We start from the raw sequence: 19975 nt of genomic DNA, 5'->3' as shown, positions 1-19975 counted from the left end.
AGTCATGGAATACTTCCTAATATCATGTCGGTACTCCTTTGCCCGGCATAGTGCACGTAGCGCAGTAATTCGACGTGAAATGGACTCAAGAAGGCACTGGAAGACCACTACAGAAATACTGAGCTCTGCTGCTTTTGCATCCGTCCCTAACTGCGAAAGTCTTGCCGGTACAGGATTTTGTGCACGAACTGACCTCTCGACTGTGTCCCATATACTTTCGATGGAATTCACGTCGCGGAATCTGGGTGGCCAAATCATTCGCTCGAACTGTCCAGAATGTTCTTCAAACCAATAGCGAACAACTGTCGCCCGGTGACACGGCGCATTGTCATCCATAAAAATTCCATATTTGTTTTGGGGCATAAAGTTCATGAATCGCTGCAAACAGCCTCCAAGCAGCCGAATATGAACATTTCGAGTGAATGATCGGTTAGTCTGCACAGTGCCTTGTTGACGACCCGCGTCCATGACTCCGCAAGGTCTGTGCTATACTCGAACCATACCATCAACTCTTACTGACTGAAATCGGGATTTATCCAACCAACCACGGTTTTCCAGTTGTCTAGGGTCCAACCGATATTTTCAGGAGCCTATCAGAGGTACTGCAGTCGATGATATGCTGCTAACAAACGCACTGCGTCGGTCGTCTGCTCCAGTAGACCAGTAACTCCAAATTTCGGCTCACTGTCCTAACGGATACGCTCGTCGTATATCTGCTGTTATATCATGCAGTGTTGCCTGTCTGTTAGCACTGACAACTCTGACGCAAAAACGAAGCTGCTCTCTCTCGTTTAGTAAAGGCCATCGGCAACTGCGTTGTCCGCTGTGAGGGGTAATGCCTCAAATTTCTAGGCACACTGCGGACACGGTGGATTTCAGAATACTGAATTCCGTAACTATTTCCGAAGTGGAAGTTCCCATACGTCTAGTCCCAACTGCCATTCTACATCTACATTTACATCTACATTTATACTCCGCAAGCCACCCAACGGTGTGTGGCGGAGGGCACTATACGTGCCACTGTCATTACCTCCCTTTCCTGTTCCAGTCGCGTATGGTTCGCGGGAAGAACGACTGTCTGAAAGCCTCTGTGCGCGCTCTAATCTCTCTAATTTTACATTCGTGATCTCCGCGGGAGGTATAAGTAGGGGGAAGCAATATATTCGATACCTCATCCAGAAACGCACCCTCTCGTAACCTGGCGAGCAAGCTACACCGCGATGCAGAGCGCCTCTCTTGCAGAGTCTGCCACTTGAGTTTGTTAAACATCTCCGTAACGCTATCACGGTTACCAAATAACCCTGTGACGAAACGCGCCGCTCTTCTTTGGATCTTCTCTATCTCCTCCGTCAACCCGATCTGGTGCGGATCCCACACTGATGCGCAATACTCAAGTATAGGTCGAACGAGTGTTTTGTAAGCCACCGCATTCAAAGTCCATTAGTTCCAGTTGTGCGGCCGCAATCACTTCGGAAACCTTTTCACATGAATCGCCTGAGAACAAATGGCAGCTGCGTCAATGTACTTCCCTTTTATACCTCATGTTCGCGATACTACCGCCACCTGTATATGTGCATGTCACTATGCCGTGACTGTCACCTGAGCGTATATTGTCTTGGAAGACGAAACCTTTACTAGTGATAATGCGGGCCAGATGAAATGCTAGCTATACGAAGACGATCAGGTAATCGCAGTCGTAGAGTTATGGTACATTTTCGAGAGTACTTTGTGCAGTGAGAGAATTGAGTACAGGAATGAACTGGAGATGGTGCTATTTGGAAGATCATGTATCTCTTACATTGTATGAACTGCAACCAAATGGCTGGATTATGTTCTAACAGCATACTACGCTGCTCTCTGTTCCGTCGATAAGGCCCAGACATTTATGGTTCCATTCAAGCTTCATAATCCCTGGCTCTGCGCACAAGATCGTCAGGGGAAGCTGTCTCTCTCCGAGTATTGCCGATCTCTTTGTCGACATCGCACTTACAAAAAAGTCACTGCATGCAAGTCCGAATGAGATCTAGTTACCGGTGACAAGTTTAGACATCTTTCCAGTGAAGTATTCCACTGCACCAAACGAAGCAAGACGCGTGGTGATGGAGCGCGATAGCACTATGAACACATGTGAGCAAACAGATCCTTGGGGTCCGAGCTGATACAAGAGATGCCTGATCAGGTCAAATTCATGCGGCGATAGCCGCGAAATTAGAGGTGGATGCTCCACTGAAGCACAGGGCAGGCAATGATTCACATTCCACCGCCACCCTGAACACCCGTTCACTGGCTGCTACACAAAGTTGTAATGTCGATGACTTCTGGTATCTTTAAAATGTTAACTAGCCCAGTAAAATTCTCGCAATGATAAAAAATCTATCGGTGGTTCTACTGGACTTATTTTGGGACACACCTTTTCATTGTTAACGACATAGTTCTTAATGAGTCATCTTGAGTCGAGGCCTTCGACCTCTTTGGAGCCCAAAGCAAATACGTTGTTTCTGTGTCACGCACCTCAAAGTGTACATTTTTCCGACTCTGCTCGAGCAGATACATACGGAGACATAGTAACCTTACACCATCGTGCAGTATAACGTGATGCAGACCCAATATGATAACTGACGTTCCTTCAACTGGAGTTTACGATATGAGTGGTTTCTCACTTTCATTATACACCCTCCTATTCAATTTTACTTTGATCTTGGTTATTTCAGAGCCGCTGTGGCAATAAATTGAAAACTGCATCAGTCGCTGATAGTCCCTTTCTAAACCCGACCTGTTTCTTCACAAGCAAATATTGTGCTATTGTTTTCGTCTTGAGTTTAAAATTCTTAGACACTGCTTTTACGCTGCGCCGGTAAGCTTATCACTCTGTGGTTTCCACATCATTTTCTTTTCTCTTTTCTTATTTGTCGGTATTACTTTTACTGTTGTAATTTTCACGCTTCTGTTCCTTATATGTAAGTACATACAGTGTGTGACTATACGGCATTGCTTCAGATACATCCATATTTTGAACCAGTATGCTTTTACATCCACTCAGCATGTGCTGTCACTATAAAGATGGACAGTAAAAGGGCAATAGTCGTGCAATTTTCACAAAATTGTCTCACCAGGAGAAAGGAAACTTACTTGTATTGCTCAATCTGGGGTTCTAAAACGAGAATGGTTCCAAATGCATTGATTTAAGAGATGGTACAGAAGTAGTTAGTGGATGAGACATATGCGTAATCGAATATTCTTTTTTCTTGTTTCCATTTTGAAAATTTGTTGCTTTGAAACACTAATCGAGACAAGACAGGGAACAATTAAAACTTAATTTTGTCCATCGAATGGGAAATATGACGAAACAGCTGTTACATGTCGAGCTGAAGAAAGATTTACATATCAGCTAGCATTATATTTTATGCAAAGTTACATGACAGCCGCTAAGTGCTTGAAGGGATAATGGTTAGGGGAAAATATTCGTAAAATTTGTTCATTCCTTTTCTAATAAAGGAATATATGTGCTCACATTACAATGATTTCATTTTGCCCACTATTGTCTGCTTCAGTGTGGAATATGTGGATCTACCTTCGGAAGCCAAATGTTCGAACTATTTTGAAGTCCGTCATCAACAAGTAGAGGACTGGTCGTATCTTTCTTTCACCAGAGAAATGACTCGTTCGAACAGTTGTAGGGAAAAGCGCAATTTCAGATGGAATTCTGACCGTTGCTGGCAGAAAGGTGAAATGAACGTAAGAGACAGACAAAAACATCTTTAGAGCAGTATTTGCTGAATGAAAAAAACCTGATCTGAACAACATGTTTTCTAGCAGCTGTATTAAAATTCCATCTGCACTTATATTGTCCACTGGATAGTGTCATACCTACACACTCATTTTATATAAGCACCAACATAACACCTGCAGATAGCAAAAATAAGACATTTATTCAGACGTAAGACACCGAATATGACTTTCCTAGCTCGATCTGCTAATAACGTTTCTGTACTTTCGAAGTGAATGCTTCTTTAGATTTCCATTTACAAAATATAAACGGCTCATACACTAAGCAATAATTTTTAATTGTTTGTGAACATCAGTATTATCTCTTTAACGTAAATTAAATGTACAAAAATAACGAGACTGCTACATAGGTTTCTGGAAAGTTATACAAAAAAGTTTTGTTAAAAGGCCTATAAACAATAGGAAGTAGCATACTCTATGATTTTATATTCCAGTTTGCTAATACCCCTAATACCAATTCTACATTGACAATATTTTCAGGACAAAGTTTTACATCGTGGGTACATAGTTTTCAAGCAGCCAAGATACAAGTTTCAGCAAATAGACATATTGAATGATGCTGAGTTTCACAAAGAGAATGCTAAAGCGATTATCAAATATCCACAATTAATCACAGTAAAAGCTATTAAGTGATATTAATTTCATGCTTCACGCCACTTATGCCAGTATCATTCGTTAAACACGTTGCCATAGCTATATACATTTTCAGCGAAAATGTTGTTATTGTGGTCTTCAGTCCTGAGACTGGTTTGATGCAGCTCTCCATGCAACTCTACCCTGTGCAAGCTTCTTCATCTCTCAGTACCTACTGCAGCCTACATCCTTCTGAATCTGCTTAGTGTATTCATCTCTTGGTCTCCCTCTACGATTTTTACCCTCCACGCTGCCCTCCAATACTAAATTGGTGATTCCTTGATGCCTCAGAACATGTCCTACCAACCGATCCCTTCATCTGGTCAAGTAGTGGCACAAACTTCTCTTCTCTCTAATCCTATTCAATACTTCCTCATTAGTTATGTGATCTACCCATCTAATCTTCAGCATTCTTCTGTAGCACCACATTTCGAAAGCTTCTATTCTCTTCTTGTCTAAACTATTTATCGTCCATGTTTCACATCCATACATGGCTACACTCCATACAAATACTTTCAGAAATGACTTCCTGACGCTTAAATCTATACTCGATGTTAGCAAATTTCTCTTACTCAGAAACGCTTTCCTTGCCATTGCCAGTCTACATTTTATATCCTCTCTACTTCGACCATCATAAGTTATTAAAGAAAAAGCAAACGGTGAGCCCGAAAATGCTAACAGGAAGTACGTCAGAAGAGTACCATCTATTGATCAACATTTGGCTCTGATACGGTAATGGCTTTCTATATAAATTTAATTGCGAGGTGACACGTTTCTTATTATTCACTACACATTCGCAATTCAGATGAGTTTGATCTAATTTTAGATTAGTTCTAAGTGGTGTCTAGATTCATATGTATCTCATCTATAGTCGATAATCAAAACATGCTTGTTTGCAACACGTTGCTGGCTACGTATTCGCCGTTAACGAAGTGTGTACGTATTTTATCGCTTCCCTGTCCGCTACGTATTCCAATGAATAATGTGTAAATTTCCATGTGAGCTAGCTCCAAGCATCATAGACCTTGCATACAAGATAAACGAGCGTTACCTTGTATGTAAGCCACCTTGTAATTAAACCGGGTACAGTAACCTACCAATTGCCCCTATGTAAACCATGTTGACATTAATTACGAGAAGGTAAACGAAATTGCACTGTTATTTACCTAGTAAGAGTGGCTTTCCTATGCAATTAAACAAGGTAACAAAACATGTAATCACAGCAACATGTTACTAAATTTGTACTATTTTCATTCATGGCACAGCTACACTATGTAAACATTAAGAAGCTAACATCTGTATTCTCTCTCTCTCTCTGTCTCTGTCTCTCTCTCTCTCTCTCTCTCTCTCTCTCTCTCTCTCTCTCTCTCTAATTCAAGTTATAGATTTATAGGAATCCTTGCACTTCAGTGTGGCAACGAAACCTGTGTATGTTTCCACATAAATGCCTAAGCCCTGGATTACGTTAATTACGTTATTGATATTAGGTGACCATTTTCCAGCGAGGAATCAAGTTTATCTTCCGTTATTACGTGAACTGATTTCACTACGTCGTGTCATCTTCAGCATCATCATAATTCTGTTTGTGTCTTACTTCCTCAGTTGCCTAAAGCGTGGAATTGTACCACTCTAAACTATAGCTGTTCACTAGAGCCGTTTATATGTTTCTAATCGCTGCTTGTCTTACGTCAAGTATTTTATCACAGTCATATATGTTATGCCTTAGTCTTTTTTTTACCCATATGTAGAGAGTTGTTAATGATGCTACCAGTTTTAATTTCTTCGAATGAATCACCCACCGAAATTAGTTTGTTATTTTCTTGGTTTCCGATGGCTGCACCTGGCAATATCGTCATACATTTACAACCATCATAGGACATTTATCTGCAGATTGCTTTTGTAGCTTATTGCTTCACCGTTTGCATTTCACACTTCCAAAAACTAACAGAAATCGTAAGTGAATGGCGTCTATGGAGTAGAATCTGGGGAAAAGATGTTAGTATTCAGTTTCTTGAAGACAGGTGTAGTACTGTATAACGGATCAGGAACACCATGTTCAGTTGATGAAGATATTATTCTAGCATTTTTCTTACGTGATGTAGGGAAAGCCATAAAGTGAAAATTAGATCCTATCATTCAAGTTACTCCAAACTAATCGTGTGGGGTGAATAATTCTGTAATATTCACTGATCCTGCAGCAAAATTATACCAACCAATACACTTCGTGAACTCCTTGCCGCTGAATGTCTCACATTATAAAATGATTATTGCGAGTCACCGCTGATTTTATTAGATATTACTTGAATTTGTACCTTGTTGATATTCCTCATACATAACTAAATAAAGTCAGAAAAGTCTGAGGCTGCAACTAACAACACATAGAAAATAATTTATGTAGAATGAACATATTCTATCTGTTCTATTACACGTACTCCATGCGCGGAAGATACAGGGTGCGGCACGTAAAACCGGCCGATAAAATTGGAAATTTGTGATAAGGACAATGGGACGATACTGGTGAGGTCATCGGTCCCTAGGCTTACACCCTAATTAACCTGACTTAACGTAACTTACGGTAAGGGCAACACACGCACCCATGCCCGAGGGAGGACTCGAACCTCCGACAGGGGAGGCCGCGCGATCCGTGACAAGACGCCTGGGACCGTGCGGCTACAACGCGCGGCAACCGGCCCATAAAGTCAACACATGAACGTAAAATGAAATATAATGTACTGAATATGATTACTCACCTTCACAGTAGGTGCTGAAACTGTCCTCCGCCCACTTCAGCACACATGTGAGCACGCTTGAGGGGATTTATTTATACCCCTGTCAGTTCTGTGTTGCGATGCTATTGATGACACCCTGAGTAGTGGCCTTGAGTCTTCAGTTGTGTGTGGAACGCATGTGGATCTTCTGTTGTTTTGGGAATCGTCACTCATGGTGAGCCTGAGTTTATCCTAGACAGCAATGGAACATTTCTCAACAGCCATGAACCGAAATGCACTGTCTTATGCAGGTCAGACTCGTTCACTTCTTGCAAAGGATTCATGAGGTACTGTTTCAACTTCAGTGCCCTTGAAACATGTGTGCAACTTCTGTCACTCGCATGAACCTGTTGGCTCAATCTCCTGGCTGACTTAAGAGGGCTTCTCGTCATTGTCTGCTACATCGGGCCTCTTTAATTCAGATGTGCAAACGGCTGTTGGTCTGCTGCTGTGTGCATTTTGAACCGATCCTGCATGTCACCATTTTGCAATCAGTTCCGGTGTGGTGCTTTTCGCTGCTACAGAACTTCCTGGAAATCTCTCCAGAAAGGCGTTCTTTGTCTTCACAAAAGGATCCAGTGAGAATGAACGCTTCAGCAATGGCGACATGCTCGGCTAACGACTACCCCATTATCACACACTCACACTAACCCGACTTCACACAACGAGACGTTTTTCTCAGTTGGTTTCGAAAAGTTTCACTGGCAGCGACGTTTCTCCTTTCCCATTATTGCTGACGCTGTCGCACTCTCTGGAGCATTATAGTTGCGTACTATGGTCCAGTTTTACCGTACTATTTCAGTTTTCGATCCAGCAGCAAATGTTATTAGATACTAATACTCAAGGATAGGAAGTAGCTGTTGTTGAGGTAAGCGTTATAAATTGTTTAGCATACTACCACTAATATCAGGAACATAATCCACAGCAACGCGGTTCGGGAGTCAGGCTCCCATCATCTGACAGTCTAAGCTAACCCTACACAAAATGCGCTTCAAATGCATCAAGCTCTAAATTGAAAAAGAAATAAAATTATTCCGACGTCAAGTCCTCGTATTAGTTTAAAAATGTCAAAAGCAGATTCCCTGCTCCGCTTATCCACTGCCGTCTATCAGAGTCCTACGTATGTTCAGGAACCAGTGGTGCACGGAGGGGCAACTGGTGTAACCGGTGTTTACCGCCTTACACAAGCAGAACTTTGCAGGATGTGTGGTAGCGTGTACACGCGGAGCAGGGCATGTGCTGCTGCCATTTTTCAAGTAAGACGAGGACTTCATACCCGTACCATTTTAATTTGGTTTTATATTTTGACACTAAAGGCTTTTGAAGGGTTTTGTGTGTACGATTAACTTAGCCAGACGATGGGAGCTTGACTCCGAGAAACACGTTACTGTAGATTTTGTTCGTCATATTAATTGTTGTACTCTAAAATATTTATAACGGTTGATGGATACATTAACCCTGTCGCCGCTGCGGGCGTGTATACGCGTCCAGCTGCGCCGTTGCCCAGATGCTGTGGACGTGTATACGATGGCCGGTCGGGTTTTCCTACAGTGCTATGAACGTCTGAATGCGCCCTGATTTGACAACCTCTTACTGCTGCGGACGAATTACTTCCATACCTCGGCGGATAAAAATGTTTTGTGGTCTTGTCAAGCAACGTAATTGTCTCTCATAGCGTGGTATCATTTGCAAAACTCCTCCTTTCGATACCTAGAATCATTTATGAGACACGTTTGTTATGACCACATATTTCGCGATGTGCAAGGACTTGTCGGGGGGCGCTCTCTCGTAAGCATCCATAAAACTCAATAACTTGAGAACGAAATGACATAACCGTCTGCTCTCAAATTTAAATAAAATTTCGATACTCATAAACATTTCATCCACTGCGATAAATGAGCTAATGTCAGCCATACGTAAAGTTCACGCAATGAGTTTTTACCTCTGCAAAAACTTTACAATTTCGTGCAATATTTCACTTAATTTCATGCAGCACAGTAACTACGGCAGATAACGAACACGAATTCATTCCTTTATCAAGTGCAGATATCAGACTGTAAGACGTGCAAAAATTAATTTTTTCACGAAATAATTTCCGAAAAATCGGATGATAAGTATTCCATATAGGTCGGAACACCGTCCCTCGGTACGGATACCAGTACTTGGCCAGCGGTACATCCACAACTCAAACCACCTCATCACGGAATGCAAAGAGCACATCTATAGCAGCGAAAGCGTTAAGAAGAATTCGATGTTTTATTGAGCCGAAAGCCTTTAGGAGGAGTTGAACCATTCAATTAATGTATTTCGCGAGTTGATTTTCGAACGCTCTTTTTTACTTTTTTCCATGGAGAAGGTTGTTTTATTTAATAAAGGTTTGAATTTGAAGTATTTTCTAAGATTCTGCTACAAACAGATGTCCGTCATATAGGATGGTACTTCCCTAGATCAATTAAACTTTCTGTTTTGTAGATGAGACGTGCTCTTTCATAATTACTAGGAACAGATCTCTGACGAAGCGAACTATTGTGTAGTATTGTCATCTGTTGAGTTAAATGTCGCTAGCCCTGTATACGACTTGAGAGGGAGTTAACCGAACTAGGAGCTTTCGTCAGAAGCTATTGTCAGAAGCTACTAACAGAATGCAGAAATTAATGTGCCGTAGTAGAGAGAAAATCACGACGTGGACAGAAGAAAACCAGTAACTCAGTTCTCCGTGCGACGCTCTTATCGAGAAAAGAGAGAGGTATGTCTGCAGGGAAGTATAGTTACTGAATGAGCGAACGAAAATGCAGAACGGCTTGGTAGACACTTTTACTTGGCATACCGAATGAGAGCTCTCTTTCAATGTTGAAAACTTCGAAGGGAAGTAGGTTAGAGTTTAAAGTCTAGTCGTCAGCGCGATTATTAGACACGAAACTCAAGCTCGGATTACGAAAGGGTAAGGATGTTGAATGGTCGTCATTTAATCCCAGTATGATAGACGTACTGACAGGCGTGAATGTAACCGAAACATCAGTTTAATGAGTCGTGGCTACAAAATACTAACACAAATTCTTTACAGAAGAATGGAAAAACTGTCTGAACCTGACATAGCGGAATATCGGTTTGAATTCCGGGGAAATGATGTAACGCGCGATGCAATGTCGATACTATGATTTATCTTAGAAGACAGGTTAAGAAAAGCCAAACCTACGTTTATAGCATTTGTAGATTTAGAGAAAGCTTTTGACAATATTGACTGGAATATCCTCTTTGAAATTATGAAGATAGTAGGATTAAATCCAGGGAGTGAAGGGCTATTTACAACTTGCACAGTAACCAGGCGGTAGTTAAAAGAGTTGAGGGGCAAGAAATGGAAGCAGTGGTTGAGAAGGGAGTAAAACACAGTTGTAGCCAGTATTCATTGTTATTCATTCTGAACAATGAGGAAGGAGTGAAAGAAGCAAAAGTAAAATTTGCAGTAGGAATTAAATTTCAGGGACAACAAGTATAAACACTGAGAGGGCAAGAAAGGCAAGTAGTGATTGAAAAGGGAATGAGACAGCATTGTAGCCTGTCGCTAACGTTATTCAATCTGTACACTGATCAAGCAGTAAAGGAAACAAAAGAAAAATTTAGATAGGAATTAGAGTTCAGGGAGAACAAATACAAACTTCGTGGTTTGCCGATGCTATTGTAATTCTGTTAGAGATAGCAAAGGACTTGGAAGTGCAGTTCAACGGAACGGACAGTGTCTTGAAAGGAGGATATGAGATGAACATCAACAAAGGCAAAAAAAAAAAGAAAATGGAATATAGTCGAATTAAATTAGGTGATGTTGAGGGAGTTGCATTAGGAAACCAGACACTTAAAGCAGTCGATGAGTTTTGTTATTTGGACAGGAGAATATCTGATGATGGCCAAAGTAGAGAGGATATAAAATATTGCCTGGCAACGATAAGGTATGCCTTCCTGAAAAAAAGAAATTTGTTAACATAGCATATGAATTTATGTGTTTCCAGATCTTCTCTTGAAGTATTTGTGTGGAGTGTAGCCATGTGTGGAAGTGAAACATTGACGAAAAACAGTTTAGAGAAGAAGAGAATAGAAGCTTTCGAAATGCGGTGCTACATAAGAGTGCTGAGGATAAGATAGGTAGATCACGTAACTAATGAGGAGGTACTAAATAGAATTGGGGAGAAAAGAAATTTATGGCACAACCGGAATATTGGAGGGAAGTGTAAGAGGTAAAAATTGTAGAGAGAGACCAAGAGATGAGTACAGCAAGCAGATTCGGAATAATGTGGGTTGCGGTAGTTATTCGGAAATGAAGAGGCCTACACAGTATAGAGTAGAAAGGAGAGATACATCAGAATAGTCTTCGGACTAAAGACCACAACCGAACATTGATGGACGTTGAGGAATAATGGACAGAGTATAAACAAATTGTAAATCGTGCTCTGCAGAGGTATATGCTGACTAACGGGATCAGACACAGAAAATACCCTGCGTGGTTAATACAAAGAATTCGGAAAATGTTGAGTAACCAATGGCTATGGAATTCTGGTTCAAAAGAGAACGTGAAATGACGGCAGATGAAAGTTCTTAGAGAATTGTGCATTTGCAAAAAGACTGATGCACGAGTCATAGAACAGTTACCACTGCCATGTCTTAACAGATATTGCCAAAACCTCTGAAAGTTCGGGTCCGATGTAAAATGGCTAAATGTATCTTAGACTTCTATCTCGTCATTCGTTGACCAGTTTGATGTGGCAAACGCAGACAGCAGAAAGTATATTGAGGTTTCAAATTTGACCTTCTCACAGACTCCCGTTTGGAGGAAACAGTAAAAGGCTACGTGGTGTTGAGAAGCGACTGAAAGAGATGAAATCAAATAAGTCACCAGGTCGGGATGGAGACACGGTTTGTTTTTACAGAGAGTGGTCTGCGGCACTGGCTCCTCACTTAGCGTGCATTTATCGCGAATTTCTCGCCCAGTGCTAAGTTCCAACTGAATGGAAAAAGCGCAGATGAATATCGCAATGTAAGAAGGGTAAAAGAATGGATCCGCAAAATTAGAGGCAAATATCCTTAACGTCGCTTTACTGCAGAATTATTGAACATATTTTCAGCTCGAATATAATGAATACACCTGAAGTGGAAAAGCTTCTGTCAACATATCAGCATGGTTTTAAAAAACATCGCTCGTGCAAAGCTCAGTTTGGCCTCTTCTCACATGATATCCTGTGAACTACGGATGAAGGATAAATCCCTAGATTTGCGATAAGCGTTTGACATGGTTCGCCACTGTCGATTGTTAATTAAGGTGCGAGCATACGGAACAGGTTCCAAGTTATCTAAGTGGCTCGTAGACTTGGAGGGACCCAGCACTTTCTCCTCAATCGCGTGTGTTCATCTGAGACAAGCATATCGCAAAGACTGCCCCAGGCTAGTGTGATAGGACTGCTGTTATTTTCTGTAAATATAAATGATCTGGCGGACAGGATAGGCAGGAAACTGCTGTTGCTTGCTGATAATACTATGGTGCATAGGAAGGTGCCATCGTTGAGTGATTACAGGAGGATAGAAGATGACTTAAACAAAAATTTTAGTTGATGTCATCAGTCGCAACTAATTCTAAATCTAGAGAAATGCAAGTTAGTGCAAATGAGTAGGAAAAACAATCACGTAATATTCTAATACTGCATTAGTGGTGTCACGTTGATTACTCCATACATCTAGGCGAAACGTTGTAAAGAGGGATGAGGTGGAAGGAGCGTGTGTGGACTGTATTAGCCAAGGCGAACGGCCGACTTCTGTTTATTGAGAGAATTTTGGGGAAGTGTGGTTCATCTGTAAAGGACACCGGGCATACAACACTAGTATACAACATTAGTGCGTTACATTCTTCAGCACTGGTTGAGCGTTTGGGGATGCTACAGGTCCGGTTAAAGGAATACATCGAAGCAGTTCACAGACGGGCTGCTAGATATGTTGCCGGTGGGGTCAATCAACAGTCTAGTAGTACGGACTTGTTTCAGGAACTCAAATGAGATTCTTAGAGGCAATGCGGCGTTTTTTTTTCGAGGAACACTACTAAGAAACTTTAGAGAAATGACATTTGAAAGTGACTGCAGAATGATACATACATTTTGAGTAAGGACCGGAAAGCTGATGTAAGGGAAATCAGGGCTCATACGGAGGCTTAGTCTTTTCTACTCGCTGTGTTTGAGAGTGGAACAGGAATGAAAGAAGCTAGTAGTGATAGAAGGTACCCTCCTCCATACACCATACGGTGACTCTCGGAATGTGTATGTACGAAGGGCTGATGAAAAGTAATGTCTCCCAATTTTATATCTGAAAACTCTTAAAGCTTTTTAAACAAAACAAGTGTTGTAACATTATACATGTTTATTCTTCATGTCTACATACTTATTTCTCAACAATGTCTCCCTGGCGACGAGCACATTTCTCCGAAAGAGAGACCAGTTTGCAGATACCGGCACGGAGAATGTTTGTTGAAGGAATCACAACGTCCCCCTTGCTTGCACTCCTTCATGACTATCAAAGTTGCCTTCAAAGCAATTCTGTAACTTTTTGAAACGGATGAAAATCGGACAGCCCAAGTCGGAGGGTAAAACATAACAGTGAATTCAAGGCGGATTGTTGTAGCTGTGGTTGTGTATGGACAAGCATTGACATGCTGAACTCCTCGACTTCTAAACTCTATTACATCACGCTGTTTCTCATGCACCGACATAGTCTTCTTACAGTCTGTCATGTCATACACTATAGTTCGGATCTCTCTAGTGGTAGAGGACTGCAAATACGTATACATGAAGAATAAAGGTGTAGGATGGTAATAACGTTTGTTTTATTTTAAAGGTTTTAAGAATTTTCACGAATAAAATCGGTGGCATTACTTTGCAGAACGCTGTCGTAGATGCAGATGGAGAAGGATACTTTTCTTTTGCAAAGGAACCATCCCGACATTTTCCCGGAGCGATTTAGGGAAATCACGGAAAACCGAAATCCGGATAGCGGGACAAAGATTTTGAACCGTCTTTTTCCTTAATGCGAGTGTACTGCGCTAACCGTTGTGCCACATCGGTCGGTGCAAAAGTCAACAGTGTTCAGCCATCCAGGGGAACCGGTGGAATCCTGAAGAGGGTTCCAGCGGATGTATCGAAAAATCAAACAGTGAAATTCATAAGAAAGATACAGTATTCGTTTACAAGAATCGTTTTGAACGTCTGGGGCATGTCGCATCGTGAAAGTGTGTAGGGGTAATAGTAGGAAGCGATATGAAGTAGGACAACGTAAAAAAAGTAGAATAGAAGACAAATGGACGACATGGCTTGATGAAAGGGTTCTGCAAAGGTGTAGTGCCTCTGTAAGGAAAATGACTTGCAAGACGATATGTGGCCAATTCTAGAGGACCGTTCCAGCGTTAAGAGTACTTCTCAGGTAAACATGATATCAGAAATCGGACGATTTTAGAAACGCACTGATTGGATTGTAACAGGTCGTTATAGCTAATACGAATGTATAACTAAGATACATGGTTGCATCTGTCGTGGCCATTGCCATTGACCATAAATTATTGTGAACAGTTAGGCCGCATCACATCCCCCCCCCCCCCCGAACTTCTTCACTCTTTGATGTTTCGATACATCCACTGGAACCTTCTGCAGGATTCCACAGGTGTCCCCGGATGGCTGAACACTGTCGAAATACAGTGTGCGTTCACCTACAAAACGCTTTTTCCCGCAATTCGTGGAACCTCTGGCAATACTCTAGTACAATGAGTTTGTAGGAAACAGGCATCGAGACGCAGCTTGGCACAACCACCCAGCCTAAAACCACACTTCTCTCAGCACTGTTTTCTCGTGCATACCGTATCAGTGGCAGTAAGGGTTTGCGGGCAGAGCTAGATTTCTTACGGAAACACTGACGGTCAACGGCTATGATGAACTTTCTATCAACAGGGATTTCAAGGGAAGAGGTTATATAAATAATGTAACAAAGAAGAACGAAGAGCCCCCTGTACATTCTGTAAACTTACTGTTTGTGTCTAGGATAACATACCACAGAAGCAGAATCATTCCGAAGAGTCGTTTAAGGACAAAGTTTTTCAGTCAACAAAAGGTAAATAACTTCTTCCGACATGCAACTGACGTGCCTGACCGCCTCCACAGTGCGAGAGTACAGGACGAGAGATAAGTTTGCGGCAAAGCATGTATCTTGAAATTGGAAAGGCAGTAGAAGAACGCGTTAAAGAGCACGAAAGCGACACACTTTTAAGACGGAAGGTTAAATAAGCGGTGGCGGTGCAGCAAAAATAATGTGAACAAGTTATGAATTAGAAGAATATACGCTTGCTAGCCAGGGAAAATTAAAATTTACAGGAACTAAGTCCGAGAAGCGGTCAAAATATCGAAGAGTGAATATAGTTTATATAGGGATAACGACTGCAGGATTCCGTCTTCGTGGCTAACCAGTAACACAGAAGTAAACACACAGCCACCAAGAGGCTGTGGAGCACAACACAAAGGAACATTGGTTTTTTTAATTTTTTTATTTGATATAGCACACGACGGCAAAGCTTACAATGAAATGGAACTACACTCAAAGGCGATACATATAGCTAGTACAACAACATATCTACATCTGGAGGACTGCACGAAAACCAACAGCTAACGGCATGTCATAGTCTGATCTCAGAGTGCTCGCGTAACTCTGGACACAGGCACGAGTCGACGTCACCGACGCCAGCGGTGCTGTGGATTCGCACTGGAGGAAGATGGTGGGGTCTCTGATGTCGCTCCCCACACCCGTAGCTAACGAAACATACACTCCTGGAAATGGAAAAAAGAACACATTGACACCGGTGTGTCAGACCCACCATACTTGCTCCGGACACTGCGAGAGGGCTGTACAGGCAATGATCACACGCACGGCACAGCGGACACTCCAGGAACCGCGTTGTTGGCCGTCGAATGGCGCTAGCTGCGCAGAATTTGTGCACCGCCGCCGTCAGCGTCAGCCAGTTTGCCGTGGCATACGGAGCTCCATCGCAGTCTTTAACACTGGTAGCATGCCGCGACAGCGTGGACGTGAACCGTATGTGCAGTTGACGGACTTTGAGCGAGGGCGTATAGTGGGCATGCGGGAGGCCGGGAATATTGCTCAACACGTGGGGCGTGAGGTCTCCACAGTACATCGATGTTGTCGCCAGTGGTCGGCGGAAGGTGCACGTGCCCGTCGACCTGGGACCGGACCGCAGCGACGCACGGATGCACGCCAAGACCGTAGGATCCTACGCAGTGCCGTAGGGGACCGCACCGCCACTTTCCAGCAAATTAGGGACACTGTTGCTCCTGGGGTATCGGCGAGGACCATTCGCAACCGTCTCCATGAAGCTGGGCTACGGTCCCGCACACCGTTAGGCCGTCTTCCGCTCACGCCCCAACATCGTGCAGCCTGCCTCCAGTGGTGTCGCGACAGGCGTGAATGGAGGGACGAATGGAGACGTGTCGTCTTCAGCGATGAGAGTCGCTTCTGCCTTGGTGCCAATGATGGTCGTATGCGTGTTTGGCGCCGTGCAGGCGAGCGCCACAATCAGGACTGCATACGACCGAGGCACACAGGGCCAACACCCAGCATCATGGTGTGGGGAGCGATCTCCTACACTGGCCGTACACCACTGGTGATCGTCGAGGGGACACTGAATAGTGCACGGTACATCCAAACCGTCATCGAACCCATCGTTCTACCATTCCTAGACCGGCAAGGGAACTTGCTGTTCCAACAGGACAATGCACGTCCGCATGTATTCCGTGCCACCCAACGTGTAAGTCTACTACCCTGGCCAGCAAGATCTCCGGATCTGTCCCCCATTGAGCATGTTTGGGACTGGATGAAGCGTCGTCTCACGCGGTCTGCACGTCCAGCACGAACGCTGGTCCAACTGAGGCGCCAGGTGGAAATGGCATGGCAAGCCGTTCCACAGGATTACATCCAGCATCTCTACGACCGTCTCCATGGGAGAATAGCAGCCTGCATTGCTGCGAAAGGTGGATATACACTGTACTAGTGCCGACATTGTGCATGCTCTGTTGCCTGTGTCTATGTGCCTGTGGTTCTGTCAGTGTGATCATGTGATGTATCTGACCCCAGGAATGTGTCAATAAAGTTTCCCCTTCCTGGGACAATGAATTCACGGTGTTCTTATTTGAATTTCCAGGAGTGTAGTTCAGCTCATGAAGTAATATCACTGGAGCGCCGGCACGACGACTTGCTCGTGCAGCCGGCGCAGCGTACCGATCTGTAGTGAAAGGTAATGCTAACTGTAGGATTACCACTAGGTGCATGAACAGCTGCCGAAAAACAGTCGAGGCGCCACACCAACAATAATATTTGGAACGACTCATCTCTGTGAGTATCTGCTTTTAATATTTACTCAGCCACGGTCATCCACAAACAGCAGCCTGGAGATATTTAGACAACACATCCAGTTATCTGGAAAAAATAGAAATAAAACGTGGGAAAAGAGCTTTTCATAAGTTTACCAGAGGTTTGCATCAACCCGCCGCAACGGGGACATAGAGTACATGTGGACTAAGTACAGTAGTTAAATCAGGTTGAGACAGATATCAGTAAGACAGTGCACCCCAAATAAAACCAGGATGAATAAATGTATCGAGTTGCGGTTTCCGCATCACGGAATCCGTTCAGACTGCTGCACCTGACAGCAGGCTGCGCTATCAATCCAGCATGACTAAAGAATAGACTTACTTTAGTTGATGTTCTAGTATCGAAGAAATCTTCATGTCCTTAGGTGGAGAGGACCTCGGCTTTAAAGAGACGATTCTCATTGCTACAGAATACATGTATTACAGGTCATCTGATGATGGTTCGATTTGAGAATAGCCAGTACTAGCCGAAAGGTGATGAGTTGCAGAGATAACCGTTCATATCAAAATAAATAAATAGGCAAAAAAAGGACAAATAAAAGCCACCATTTTGTGACCCAAATTGAATATACACTGAAGTGCCAAAGATACTGGTGTAGGCTTGCGTATTCAAATACAGAGATATGTATACAGGGAGAATACTGCGCTGCGATCGGCAACGAATATATAAGACAAGTGTCTGCCGCAGTTCGTAGATCGGTTAACAAGATTTAAGGGAGTTTGAACGTGGTATTATAGTCGAAGCACGAGCGATGGGACACAGCATTTCGGAGGTAGCGATGAAGTGCCGATTTTCCCGTACGACCATTTCACGAGTGTGCCCTGAATATCAGGGATCCGGTAATACATAATGTGGTGTCACCGCCAGACACCACACTTGCTAGGTGGTAGCTTTAAATCGGCCGCGGTCCATTAGTACATGTCGGACCCGCGTGTCGCCACTGTCAGTAATTGCAGACCGAGCGCCACCACACGGCAGGTCTAGAGAGACGTACTAGGACTCGCCCCAGTTGTACGACGACTTTGCTAGCGACTACACTGACGAAGCCTTTCTCTCATTTGCCGAGAGACAGTTACAATAGCCTTCAGCTAAGTCCTTGGCTACGACCTAGCAAGGCGCCATTAACCGTATCTAGAGAGAGTCTCACTTGTATCATCAAGAATGCTGTATACAAATGATGGATTAAAATTAAGTATTCCAGCAGCTACGTACTTTTCTTTGTAGCATTCATTACGTATCCTGTTTCAGACCTAACGCCAGCCGTCGTGTGTAAACGCGTGCCTTTCGGTTACCCGTCACTGTGGACTGGCTGTCTTGTCAGTCCACAACACATAAAATTTCCGACATCGCGACATCGATGTGGCCGGAGAAAAATGCTGCAGGAATAGGACCAGTAACCACCGAACAGAATCGTTCAACGTGACAGAAGTGAAACCCTCCCGCAAACTGCTGCAGCTTTCAATGCAGGGTCATCAAGAGGTGTCAGCGTGCGAACCATTCAAAGAAACATCATCGATATGGGCTATCAGAACCGGAGACCCACTCGTGTACCCTTGATGACTGCACGACACAATGCTTTACGCCTCGCCTGACCCTATCAACACCAACACTAAACTGTCGATAACTTGAAACATGTTGCCTGGTCGGACGAGTCTCGTTTCAAATTGTATCGAGCGGATGGACGTGTACGGGTATGGAGACAACCTAATGTATCCATGAACCTGCATGTCAACAGGGGATTTAGGGGTACCACACACCACCACATCCTTGCCGTTATAGTTCGCACGTGTTTTCGACTGCAGTCTCTTCCCTGACCCATTTCTTTACTTTCATGTCTCACATTCATCTCTTTATTGTTCATTGAGCAGTCCTCAATTTTTTAATTAATTTGGCGTTTTACATGAATATCTCAATGCCGTATACAAAAATATAAATACACAGTGATTGTAAAGTTTCTGTATCTGACACATCATAAACTTTGATTTCCATATTCACTTTATAAGAGGAATTAAAAGTTATTTTCATTTTTCTCAGAGTAATGGAATGTGGCGATAATAAATGTTGTTCTTAACTAGTTTCCTGATCTTGAAAAGTTACAAGTGCGCTATTTGATCAAACGTTCTAGACACATATTAGTAGAGATGAATGTGTTGCGCCCGCCCTTCACCTTTATAAAGGCTTCAGCTCAGCTGAGGACACTATCTTTGTGATACCTGAATGTCTTTGGGGAAATGGCAGCTCATTCTTCCTCAAAAGGTGAAACCACAGTAGCTAGTGATGTAGGACCGTGGGATAGGGAGCGAAATCGACGTTCAAAGTCATCCCAGAGG

Source organism: Schistocerca cancellata, chromosome 7, assembly GCF_023864275.1.
Source record: "Schistocerca cancellata isolate TAMUIC-IGC-003103 chromosome 7, iqSchCanc2.1, whole genome shotgun sequence".
Classification (NCBI taxonomy): Eukaryota; Metazoa; Arthropoda; class Insecta; order Orthoptera; family Acrididae; genus Schistocerca; species Schistocerca cancellata.
Note: the sequence above shows the minus strand (reverse complement) of the source record.